The sequence below is a fragment of the Triticum aestivum genome, chromosome 4D, assembly GCF_018294505.1.
Source record: "Triticum aestivum cultivar Chinese Spring chromosome 4D, IWGSC CS RefSeq v2.1, whole genome shotgun sequence".
Taxonomy (NCBI): domain Eukaryota; kingdom Viridiplantae; phylum Streptophyta; class Magnoliopsida; order Poales; family Poaceae; genus Triticum; species Triticum aestivum.
This window is the reverse complement of record NC_057805.1, coordinates 500,922,694-500,936,352: the sequence shown is the minus strand read 5'-3', so window position 1 is coordinate 500,936,352 and position 13,659 is coordinate 500,922,694. Positions and strand designations below refer to the sequence as shown.

Genomic DNA, 13,659 nt, shown 5'->3' with positions numbered 1-13,659 from the left:
ATACAATGGGTGCAAGCTAGTTTTGCACGTGCAGAATACTCGGGTTAAACTTGACGAGCCTAGCATATGCAGATATGGCCTCGGAACACTGAGACCGAAAGGTCGAACGTGAATCATATAGTAGATATGATCAACGTAGAGATGTTCACCATTGAAAACTACTCCATCTCACGTGATGATCGGACATGGTTTAGTTGATATGGATCACGTGATCATTTAGATGACTAGAGGGATGTCTATCTATGTGGGAGTTCTTAAGTAATATGATTAATTGAACTTTAATTTATGATGAACTTAGTACCTGATACTTTTTTGCATATCTATGCTGTTGTCGATCAATGGCTCGTGCTACTGTTCCCTTGCACTACAAAAAAAGACACTTCCGTGACATTTTGGGCCGAACGAAATTTTTTTCTGTCATACATATGACACTTCTATGACGATAATTGTGACAAAACCCGATATCATCATAGATGTGGTGAGCTCCTACTTCTATGACGAAAATCATGACACAAAATGGGCTTTTCGTCCTGGGCGGGCCGGAGACGCAGCTGCATGACATTCTTTGGGCCGTCCATGACGAAAAAACCGTGGTAGAAGCGAGGGGGAGGAAAATTTCGGGGAGTTCCCTGTTACGGTGGGAGGTCGGGGGCCGAGCGATGCACGTTTCTCTCGTACATGTACGCGCGTGTGTTCGAGGCGTTGGCTCTAACTGAACCGGAGCGAGGCGTTGGGCTCTAACTGAACCCGAGCGATTGCACTGCAGGCTACGCGTTACTGAACCCGAGCGATCGATCGATGGCTGTTAACTGAACTCGATCGAGCAATTCCTTCGCTACTGCTGCTAACTGAAGCCGATCGATTGGATGAACAGTGAGCGTTGCGGGGGGGGGGGGGGGGGGGTTGGATGAACAGTGAGCGGTGGCGTTGCTTCTGGATGAACAGGACCCCGTGGTGTGGTGGAGGGCTGGATGAACAGTAGAAGGTGGGGGTGGCTGAACAGGACCCCGTGGTGTGGAGGGCTGGATGAACAGTAGACGGTGGAGGGGTGCCCGTGGAGGGGTGGTTGAACAGTAGCCGGTGGAGTAGCGCGCGGTGGAGGCTGGATGAACAGGAGCCGGTGGAGGCTGGAGGAGGTCGACGGTAGCCCGTGGAGGCTGGAGGAGGTCGACGGTGGAGATGAACAATATCCCGTGGTGTCCCGTTTTGCGGTACGCCACACCCCTCCCGATGAACAGGACCCCCGTTTCGACCGTAGGAGGTCCGTTTCGTCCGTTTTGCTGTACGCCACACCCCTCCCGATCAACAGGATCCCCGTTTTGACCGTAGGAGGTCTGTTTCGTCCGTTTTGCGGTACGCCACACCCCTCCCGATCAACAGGACCCCCGTTTCGACCGTAGGAGGTCCGTTTCCTCCGTTTTACAGTACGCCAGACCCCTCTCGATCAACAGGACCCCGTTCCGAACGTAGGAGGTCCGTTTCCTCCGTTGTGCGGTACGCCAGGCCTCGTTTCCATCGCCTGTTCCGTCCAAGCCCTCCCGATGAACACGACCACGCATTCCGTTCCGACCCAGCCGGTTGGCTCCCACGCGTTCCGTTGCCTCCCGATGAACACGACGCATTCCGTTGCCTCCCCATGAACACAACGCATTCTGTTGCCTCCCCATGAACACGACGACGACGCTGTTTCTCCGTTCCGACCCAGCCATGTACACGAGCCTTGGCCGTACGTATGCGCGACTAGGCGTTCGGGACCCCGCCCGTATGTACGCATACGTGGCCGTATTTTCTTTCTTGCACCCTGGCCGTTGTACGTACATGTACATGCTACGTGCGCGCCTCTACTACGACACGTGCGCGCCTCTACATCCACCAGTATATATGTACGTGCACGTTCGCGACCAGAATGACAACGCTACGTATGCTTCGACCAGGTGGGTCCCGACTGTCAGGCACTTACTTGCCTGCGAAGATGTAGCTGGTGGGTCCCAGCAGTCAGGGGGGCAAACCGTTTTTTTTGCCCGGACGCACTTCCTTGCGTGCGAAGATGTAGCTGGTGGGTCCCAGCAGTCAGGGGGAAACGTTTTTTTTCATGAAATACAGTGGCCCGTCCGGTGGGTCCCAGCTGTCAGTGGAGGAATCATTATTTTCCGCGTAATAAGGAGGCACTTCCTTGCTGTGGCCGTGGACCCAGCTGTCAGCCTCTCCACGTACAGTCCACGTCCGATGGAAGTCGTTCCTTGACCATGTTGACCACGCCGCGCCGAGAGCACCAGGGTGGTGGACGATGGCGAGGCCTAGGAAGGGGACGACGGGGAGCCGGGGAAGACGCGGCAGTGGAAGCCCGCGCGGAGAGGGGTACGAGGGTTCACTGGTTCGGCTGCGGTGTGAGGTTGCCGTCACCGCAGGGCCTGGCCAGCGGTGGGAATAGTAGGGGGCGGTGAGGCCTCCACGGCAGCACGGCCGGCCACAGGAGGCAGGAGCATGCGGCACGACCGGCGCTGCTTTGGGCGGCTGGAGCAAGAAGACCAGAGGTTGAAGAAGCACTACGGCCGTTGGATGGACATCGTACGGTCACTGGAGCTAGAATCGTTCATATTGACTAAAGTTGACAAAGGCCCCCATCCCCGTCAACTTAGTAGGCCCACAAGTCAACCTCCCACCATGGTGGGTCCCAGCTAGCAGGGGGAGTATTCATTTTTTTTTGCATAATAAGGAGGCACTTCCGGTGGGTCCGAGCTGACAGCGGGGGGAACGTTTTTTTCGCGAAATACGCTGGCCCGTCCGGTGGGTCCCAGCAGTCAGGGGGAAATGTTTTTTTCGCGAAATAAGGTGGCCTGTCCGGTGGGTCCCTGCTGTCAGGTGGAGGAATAATTATTTTGCGCGTAATAAGGAGGCACTTCCTTGCGGCCGCCTGGACCTAGCTGTCAGCCTCTCCACGTACAGTACTCTTCTGATGGAAGTCGGTCGTTGACCACGTTGACCACGGCGCACCGAGAGCACCAGGGCGGTGGTCTGGACGACGGTGAGGCCTAGGAAGGGGACGACGCGGAGCCGGGGAAGACGCAGAAGTGGAAGCCCGCGCGGAGAGGAGTACGAGGGTTCACTGGTTCGGCTGCGGTGTGAGGCTGCCGTCGCCGCAGAATAACAGGGGGTGTGGGTGAGTAGAGGGATGGTCTGGCCAGCGGTGGGAGTAGTACGGGGCGGTGAGGCCTCCGCAGCAGGGACAAAGCTAGAAAATTAGTTTGTTGGGGTCACGTCCATGGTAGTGGGATCATCTTCAGTAAATAGATAGTGTTTAGTACTAAATTAGTGAAGGAATTCCTAATTTCATTGGGGTCAATTGACCCCAATGCCTACAAGGGAGCTTCGTCCCTGCTCCGCGACATCACAGCCGGCCACGGGAGGCAGGAGCAGGCGACACGACCGGCGCTGCTTTGGGCGGCTGGAGCAAGAAGACCAAAGGTTGAAGAAGCACTACGACTGTTGAATGGACATCGTACGATCACTACAGCTAGAATCGTTTATATTGACTAAGTTGACAAAGCCCTTGGTACGCGTCAACTTAGTAGGCCCACAGCTCGGATTTGGCAGAGAACATATAGCCCATTTGTGATTTGTAAGAATGTACAGCCCATTTTTTAATTCTAATGGAATTTACTACAGCCCATTTACAGTTTGTTAAAAGTACAGCCCAACTTCTAGCTAGGACAACGATTATAATTTCAAACAACCACTCAAAACAGAATTCAAAAAAAAATTCCCACATTTTGATGGGATCCGAAATATTTTTATCCAAAATTTCTAGTCAGGTAAAATATAATTTCAAAATAAAGTTGTATTACGTTAAAATCCAACGAAATATTGCGCGCGCAACAAGTAATGAAATTAAAAATTTCAAATTCCAAAAATAATATATATTTCAAACTAATTACGTGTTTGGTGCATAGTAACTATCCAGTTATTATAATTACATCCCATTTATTATTTCTTAAAGTCCATTTTCTTGTTAAGCCTAATGCATACCTCCTAGGAAAGTTTGCAGCCGAGCGGGGCGGAGAATAACAAGTTGACCCGGATATTGTGTACAACTGTCGGCCCAGTTGCATTGCTGATGTTGGAAAAAAAGGCCTGTGTAGTACATTACAACCTAACATGGTTACTCAGCCCACATTCTGCGACGCCGGAAAGGCCGAAACAAGGCTTTTGTACAACTTTTTGAAGTCACTGAGCTCAATTAATAACTTAAGAAAAAAGTTAGATTACAGTGGAACCTAATTAAAAGTTGTCACGAGCAAATAAATAATTCAACGGGTCCCACTTGTGCGTGTGCGTGTGTGTGTGTGCGTGTGTGTGTGTGTGTGAGAGAGAGAGTGATAGAGAGAGATACCCATCGGTCGATACTCGTAAATACATCTTTCAGCCATATGCATTGCTGATGCTCAGTAAAAACTTATATAGTTGACACAATCATATAGAACATCATAGCACACTGAACTTGCATACAAAAATTTCACGCAGGCGGCACAATCAGGATGGAAATAGTGGATCGCTACGGGAAGGGCTATGTTGAAACCAACGAAGTCGTACATAACGGTTCATCGTCTTTATCAATGACGGGGAAATATCTTGAATGTTGTGCAAAGAAAACAGACAGACAACACAATAAGTTCTACTAGCACATTAAGTTGACGTACAACCCTTTCTAAAAAAAGTTCAGGTACAAAATTAGAACAGGTCACAATCAAATGTACTGGCATATCAGTGCTTCACACCCATAGCTCGGATTTAATTAGTATCTGACAAGATTCAGTTGTTACCTCAAATTAGAGCACATCCAGGCAGCCAGCCCTGCCTCTTCTCCCAAAGAAGCTGTGACGCCCCCGATTCAATCGTACACTAATCATACACGCAAATGTGTACGATCAAGATTAAGGACTCACGGGAAGATATCACAACACATCTCTAGACACAAATTAAAATAATACAAGCTTTATATTACAAGCCAGGGGCCTCGAGGGCTCGAATACATAAGCTCGAACACACAAGGGTCAGCGGAAGCAACAATATCTGAGTACAGACATGAGTTAGACAAGTTTGCCTTAAGAAGGCTAGCACAAAAGCAACATTGATCGAAAAGGCAAGGCCTCCTGCCTGGGAGCCTCCTAACTACTCCTGGTCGTCGGCGGCCTCCACGTAGTAGTAAGCATCGGCGGTGGCATCTGGCTCCTGGGCTCCGACATTTGGTTGCATCAACCGGAAAGAAGAGGAAAGGGGGAAAAGGGGAGCAAAGCAACCGTGAGTACTCATCCAAAGTACTCGCAAGCAAGGATCTACACTACATATGCATCGGTATCAATGAAATGGGCTGTATCTGTGGACTGGACTGCAGAATGCCAGAAGAGAAAGGGAAAGCCTAGCCTATCAAAGACTAGCATCTTCAAGCAGCTCCAAGCATCTTGCAGCATCAGAAGAGATAAGAGTAGCATAAAGTAAAGTAGTATAAGTGTTATCAACCTCGGCCAGAGATCCTTTCTCGACTCCCTGCGAGAAAGCAATCCCAGAGCCATACTATCCAGTTCTCATATCCATGTCTCATCTCAAGTATCCAGTTCTAGTTGTATCGATCGGGATACAACTCCAAGTGTCCGTTACCGTAGGACAGGCTATCGATAGATGTTTTCTTCCCTGCAGGGGTGCACCAACTTACCCACCACGCTCGATTAACTCCGGCCGGACACACTTTCCTGGGTCATGCCCGGCCTCGGCCAAACAATACGCTGCAACCCGACCTAGGCTTAATAGAGAGGTCAGCACGCCGGACTAAACCTATGCCCCCAGGGGTCATGGGCCATCTCCCCGGGAACTCCTGCACGTTGCGTACGCGGCCGGTGAGCAGACCTAGTGTAACGCCCCGGACACACCCGCCGGTGGTCGTTACTCCTGGCGGGATCTAGACTGGCCCCACAGATCAATACTAGTCTTTTCTGCGCACTTTGTCCTCACTCGTGCGCACCCGAGAGCAACTTCTCGGTCGGTCACCGATCCTGAAATTACTCCAAGCTGAGCACGCTTAACTTTGGAGTTTTCTCCGAATGGGCTTCCGGAAAAGAAGGAATTCCTTATTAGTATGAGTAGTCTATCATCCCTATTAATCCAGGCTAATACATACACCCCCACTCAGAGGAACCGATGTCCTCATCGGGCCACAGGAACATTCCCTCTTGGCACATACGTCTGTGTATCCAGTCCGGTACATGTGCCATGCCGTGTCCCACGGCGGGTCACAAACGTCATGAACAACATGACCACGCACCTGTCCGCAAACATCCGTGTAACCGCGAAGGTCGGCTCTAATACCAACTTATAACGCCCCGGACACACCCGCCGGTGGTCGTTACTCCTGGCGGGATCTAGACTGGCCCACAGATCAATACTAGTCTTTTCTGCGCACTTTGTCCTCACAAAAGGGAATGCAACACGGGGACTTCCCAGGAGGTCACCCATCCTAGTACTACTCTCGCACAAGCACGCTTAACTTCGGAGTTCTGATGGGATCCGGTGCTTTAGTGCTGGTTGGACCGGTTTTCCAATAAAACATTTATTGAGAAACCGACCCTTATATCAAACCAGTATAGAAGAATCCTTCTTACTAGTGGACAAATCCTTGATACAGAAATCCAGAAGTACTAAATATCATACAAGGTTGAGCTGAGGTTGCTCAACAATTTATTACAAGCACGCCGATATAATACATAAGGGTGGATATGACACAAGGAGTATGGTGGCATAACTACTGACTCGTAACCAAAGTAGTGGTGGATATGTCACAGCGAAATGGGTGACAAGACTCCTAAATTTTACAGCTCATCGAGCGCCGGAGTGAGGCTCGATGATTTTATTGGTGTAGCGGAAGCGTATATAACACAAGTGACCAATTCCAGGATCGCACGAAACTGACTGGGACTCCTCTAGGCATCGGACTCGCTATCGAACTCTTCATCCATAAGATCGCCTTCGTCAACATCTGGCCAAATCAACAAGCCAGGTGAGTACTTTGAATGTACTCGCAAGACAGTTTGGACATAAGATATAACAAATGCAAACATGATGCACATGAGCAGATTAGTAATGCGCACTCAGATAATAAATTGCACTGCACGATAAATAAAAAGGAAGTCAGGCGGTAGTCCTCCCGAAATCCCAATAAAATAGTTGAAGACCGATCGGGTGTCTGAAGCGACGCCTCGAAAGGTAAAATAAATTAACAATGCCGCAGTCGGGCGTCAGAGCGACACCACATAAAGGGCTCATATTGAAATATAAACGACAGTGCGTGCCATAGTCGGACGTCTAAGCGACATCTCAAAAAGGGCTTATATCAAAAGTAAATAGCAAGAATGCCACAGTCGGACGTCTGAGCGACATCACATAACGGGCTTATATCAAAGTAAATAACAAGAGTGCCACAGTCGGACGTCTGAGCGACATCACATAAAGGGCTTATATCAAAAGTAAATAACAAGAGTGCCACAGTCGGACGTCTGAGCGACATCACATAAAGGGCTTATATCAAAAGTAAATAACAAGAGTGCCACAGTCGGACGTCTGAGTGACATCACATAAAGGGCTTATATCAAAAGTAAATAACAAGAGTGCCACAGTCGGACATCTGAGCGACATCACATAAAGGGCTTATATCAAAAGTAAAAATAACAAGAGTGCCACAGTCGGACGTCTGAGCGACATCACATAAAGGGCTTATATTTCATTATTCGAATTCAAGTAGCTCATGAATTTAAATCACCTCAAGGGAATACTCATGTATGTAATAATAAACTGGTTAGTCCATCCACAGGAATAACATTCAGCCGGGTTTACCATTCATGTTTATTCACCGGGGATTTTCACTGAGACTGACACAGAGACTGACGCTGAGACGGACGTTGAGACTGATACTGATACTGATATGGATATGTTGACCAAGATCCTTGACCATGGACACGGTTACTCGGATGGGTTTTGACTCTGCAGAGTTTGTACTCTTTAACCACAGCCAACAGATTTCAGTAGTCACAAAGAACTAGTTCCGTTTACGGTATTTTAGGAGAAACACATCTAACGAGTACACACCCATTCCACATTCCGCTGCTAGGGATCACCCTAGGCAACGTTCAAAAAAACTTTAAGACGGGGAGGCCACAACCTCGAGTAGCATGGGATCAAATTTATATCGCACGCTCTAAGGGGTGCCCCCCTCTCGGTCCCAACCAGAAACACCCATGCCCCCTGACCGGATGACGTTTCGAAAAAGAGAAAAAGCTGACGAGGGGGTCCCACCCGTCAGGTTTGAATTTCAAACAGAGCACACTGGCGCCCGAGGACCGCGGTGGCCGCCGGCGTCGATCCCCGACGAGGTAGGGGAAGTGGTTGGTACCTACGGACTCACGGTGCTCTTCCGCACCTGTGGGTGGTGGAGTTGGTCGTCGGCGAGCACCACGTCGACGGCGGCCTCTACTCCGGCGGACGGTGGTTCGGGTGGTGATGGATCTCGCCGAGGAGGGCTGCAACCATCAAATTGGGGCTCAGGTTAGAAGAGTGGGTGCATGATGAGGCTGCTGGCAAGGTTTGGGAGGCGGGGGTGGTCTCACCAGAGGGAATCGTGTCGGAGCCCAAAGCGGATCGGGGCGGCCGGAGTCGGGGAAGAAGGCCTCCCCGAGGTCTCCCTAGTAGCTAGGCGTGGCTCTGGTGAGGTGTAGGAGTGGTGCTGGGTCGAAGGCGAGCTCGAGGCTCCCTTTTATAGCCGGTCCGAGGCGGTTGCCGAGAACGGGATAACTCCAGCGATGATTACGGCGAGAAGCGGTCGAACGGAGGTTTTAGGCGACTGGGCAGCTACGGATTGGTCTACTGGTCCCATCCAGAGGCTAATCTTGGTACAACTTGGGCGATACTCCAGGCCTTCGACGGAACGGCCTCACGGGCTCGTCGGCGGCAGAGAGCGCGCTCTGCGCATCTCAGGCCACGGCGACCGTGCTGCAGCGCGTCCAGAGAAGAGGACGGCCACGCGGAGGCTCCTGGTGGTGTGGGCGGTGCTGGACGGCGTCGTACCTCGCTGAGCTTCTCTGGCAGCCGCAGCGAGCGTTGCTGTCGCTGCTCACGGGGGCGGTGTACCTCTGCCAGCTCACCGCCGACGCTCGCAACCGTCCAGACGACCGTGCGGCGCGATGGATAAGAAGAAGGAGCAGTGAGCAAGAGGCCAGAGCGAGCACTGGTGAGATTGACACCGAGGCTCTGAAGAAAACGACGCTGTCGACTGAACCCAACACTGAAACTCTGAACTTTCTGAATTTGAACAGAAACAGTGCATGCCAACTGTTCGATGAAATGATTCAGGCATGTGGAAAATTTTTCTGGAGCTGATCTTTGGTGAGGTGGTCTCTCAATGCATCTGGGGGCTGCCTGATTTATCTCAGAATTTTTGGAGAAGAAAATAATGAATTTCACCCAAAATGGCAAATCTGGTCCAAACTTGCAGCAAGCAAAATTTGAAAATTTTGAATTGTGGACAAGTGGATCTTGAGGGATCTTGGTTGGGGGTACTAAGGACTAGTCAGAGGAGTTTGTTTGGAACCAAAACTCAAAAGGGATCTGGTGGTTCCTTTGTAAATCACTAAGGTTCAAAATAAATGACGGAAATAGTTTTGAGGATAAAATAAATAGAGTCAAAATCAAAATGGGTTGAACTTGCTGGGATTGGATATTTGACTTGACTCAAAGTGGAGGGAGGGATTTTGGAAGAAAATTTTCAACCTAGGTCATGGTAAGAAAAAAAATTGAATGAGGAAGAATCAATTCATAAGTCATATGATTATTTTTAAAAGAAAGGATTTCAAAGACTTTCCCAAAGAAAATATTTGTGTTGAGTCAACACTAAATGGAAAGCCCTCAAGACCAAAGTAAATGTTGGGAAGAACACATAAAATACTTGCCTTAAAGGTTTTTGAGAAGGAGAGGTTTAAAAAAAAATTAAATAACCTCCTTCCCCTAAAAAGGAAATTAATAAAACCAAATAAATTTTTTTTTGGGGTGTTACAACACCTACCCCCTTAGGAAAAATCTCGTCCCCGAGATTTCAGCTGATCCTTAAATAGGTGTGGGTACTCTGTCCGAAGAAAATCCTCTCTTTCCCATGTTGATTCATCCGCGGTGTGATTGCTCCACTGAACCTTAAAAACTTAATTGTTTTCTGACGGGTCCTCCTTTCAGACTCCTCCAGTATTTTTATTGGACGTTCCATGTAGGTGAGGTTTGGTTGCACGTCAATGTTCTCATGAGACACCTGCTTCTCGGGGTAGCTTACACATTTCCTTAACTGTGAGACGTGGAACACGTCGTGGACGTCTGACAGCTCTTTGGGTAGGTCTAGCTGGTAGGCTACTGTGCCTCTTCGTGCAACTACACAGAAGGGTCCAATAAATCTTGGGGCTAGCTTTCCTTTAACTTTGAACCGTTGCAGGCCCCTCATAGGAGATACTCGTAGATACACATATTCACCGGGTTCAAAGCTGACTTCACGATGCTTTCGATCGTAATAACTCTTTTGTCGGCTTTGAGCTGTCTTGAGTCGGTCCCTGATTAGTCTAACTTTCTCCTCGGCTTCCTTGAGCATGTCTGGGCCGAAGATACGACTGTCTCCTGTTTCTGACCAATTTAATGGAGTACGCCATCTCCGCCCGTACAAGGCTTCAAAAGGTGCCATTTGTAGACTGGCTTGGTAATTGTTGTTATATGCGAACTCGGCATATGGCAAGCTTTCTTCCCAACTGGTTCCATAGGTGAGAACACATGCTCTCAGCATGTCCTCTAGAATTTGGTTCACGCGTTCAGTTTGTCCATCAGTCTGGGGTGGTATGCTGTACTGAATGCTAGTCGAGTCCCCAGAGCTTGTTGTAAATGATCCCAAAATCTAGAGACGAATTGAGTGCCTCTGTCGGACATTATAGTCTTTGGAACTCCATGCAGGCAAACTATACGGGAGAGGTAAAGCTTGGCAAGCTTCTGAGTGGTGTGGGTTGTCTTTACCGGGATGAAATGTGCCACTTTAGTTAATCTATCGGTGATGACCCATATGGCATCATTTCCGTTTTGTGACCGAGGTAGTCCGACAATAAAATCCATTCCAATTTCGTCCCATTTCCACTCAGGTATCCTGTTTGGCTGTAATAGCCCTGCTGGTTTTTGGTGCTCGGCTTTAATGCGTTGACATGAATCACAACATGCAATGAATGTGGCTATATCCCTCTTCATACCGTGCCACCAAATTTTTTCCTGGATGTCCTTTTACATTTTGGTCCCTCCAGGGTGGATTGAATATGGAGCGGTGTGGCCTTCGGTTAGAATTTGCTGTTTGAGGCCCTCTATGTTTGGTACGCAACGTCTGTCCTCGTACCATAATATTCCCTCATCGTCTACGACGAATTCTGAAGCTTTGCCCAGACTCACTTTTTTCTTTATGCCTTCAATGCTGGGATGTCCATGCTGAGCTTTCTTAATCTGTTCCATTAGGGTGGGCTGTATTTCCAGATTTGACACGTTGCCCTCAGTGACCATCACCAAGTTGAGTTTGGCGAACTCCTGCTGAAATTCAGGCCTCAAGTTCTGTAGACTGTCGTTGCCCGAGCTGGGGTTTCGACTAAGAGCGTCTGCCACTACATTCGCTTTTCCTGGATGGTAGTGAATGCCAACATCATAATCTTTGACTAATTCCAACCAGCGTCGTTGCCGTATGAGTTCTGGTTGTGTGAAAATATATTTGAGGCTTTTATGATCCGTATATATTTCACAACGATTTCCAAGCAAAAAGTGCCTCCACTCTTTGAGTGCATGGATGACTGCTGCCAACTCCAAGTCATGAGTAGGATAATTTTCTTCATGCTTTCGTAGTTGCCTGGAAGCATATGCGACAACTTTGCCGTCTTGCATCAATACGCACCCGAGGCCCTTCCGGGATGCGTCACAATACACTTCAAAACTTTTGTGTATGTCTGGCACAACCAATGCCGGTGCTGTTGTTAATTTCCTTTTGAGTTCTTGGAAACTTTTCTCGCATGCTTCAGTCCATACAAATTTCTTATCCTTCTTGAGTAACTGTGTCATTGCTTTTGCTATGGTGGAGAATCCCTCAATAAACCTTCGGTAATATCCAGCCATTCCTAGGAAACTTCGTACATCTGTTACGTTGGCTGGTGGTTTCCAGCCAAGTACGGCCTTGACTTTTTCTGGGTCTACGGCAACACCTTCTTGGGTTAATACATGGCCTAGAAAACCAACCTGTCTTAACCAAAATTCACATTTGGTGAACTTGGCGTATAATTGATGTTTCCTCAATTCTCCTAGTACAATTCTAAGATGTTCAGCATGTTCTTCCGGTGTCTTTGAGTATACCAGAATATCATCAATGAACACCACAACAAATTTGTCCATAAATTTCATAAACACTTTGTTCATGAGGTGGACAAAATATGCGGGGGCGTTTGTAAAAAAGTCCAAACGGCATTACTGTAAATTCATACAATCCATATCTGGAGGTGAATGTTGTCTTGGCGATATCTTCTGTCCGTACCTTTAATTGATGATACCCCGATCTTAAATCAATTTTCGAGAAAACCTTGGCTTGTGCGAGCTGGTCAAATAAATCATTTATCCGTGGTATCGGATATTTGTTTTTGATGGTGACCATGTTGAGTGCTCGATAGTCTATACATAACCTCAGTGTCCCATCCTTTTTCTTTGCAAATAATACTGGTGAAACCCAAGGTGAGGAGCTGGCTCGTATAAATCCTTTGTCCAGTAATTCTTTTATTTGCTTCTTTAATTCTACCAACTCGGGGGTGCCATTCTGTAAGGTTTCTTGTAAATGGGGGTGGTTCCAGGTGCTAGTTCAATGATGAACTCTATTTCCCGGTCTGGTGGCATGCCTGGTAGTTCTTCGGGAAATACGTCAGGGAACTCACACACCACTGGAACTTTTCTTAACTCTGAAATGTCCACCTTGTTCAACTTTGGTTGTCGTGACATTGGTCTTTCTTGAGCTGCAACTTTTATCGTCTTGCCGTGATGATGAGTAAGAATTACCGTCCGATTGAAGCAGTCGATAAATCCCTTGTTGGTGGTTAACCAGTCCATTCCTAGGATAACATCCAGTCCTTTATTTTCCAATACAATGAGTTTTGCCTGAAACTTTAGTCCTTCAAACTCAATAACCACACCTTGGCAGTAACTCTGAGTAATTTGCTTATTCCCGGGGGACTTGATGATCATGGATTTTTCCAAAGGAAGCATCGAAAAATCATGTTGCAAAACAAAACTCTTTGAAATGAACGAGTGAGAAGCTCCAGAATCAAACAAAACCGTGGCAGGTATTGTGTTGACAAGGAACGTACCGAGTACGATATCCGGCGCATTCTGTGCTTCCTCCTTGGTCACATGGTTCAAGTGACCCTTCTTGTGATTGTTATTGGGGTTGAAGTTGTTACGCTTGGGAGCTGGATTATTTCCACCGTTGTTCGGCTTGGGGGCCGAGTTCCTTGGTTTTGGGCACTGTTTGGCATAGTGTCCTTCCTCTCCACAAGCATAGCAAGTAACACCTGGGCGATACGT

The 13,659-nt window shown here is 48.3% G+C and overlaps 1 non-coding gene across 1 annotated transcript; it reads right to left on the bottom strand.

The window, feature by feature from the left end:
- Window positions 1-6,470: 6,470 nt before the first annotated feature.
- Window positions 6,471-6,589, bottom strand: LOC123100832 (5S ribosomal RNA). Its single transcript, XR_006448470.1, has one exon. It is a non-coding gene; the product is annotated as a 5S ribosomal RNA (ribosomal RNA).
- Between the last annotated feature and the right edge of the window lie 7,070 nt (window positions 6,590-13,659).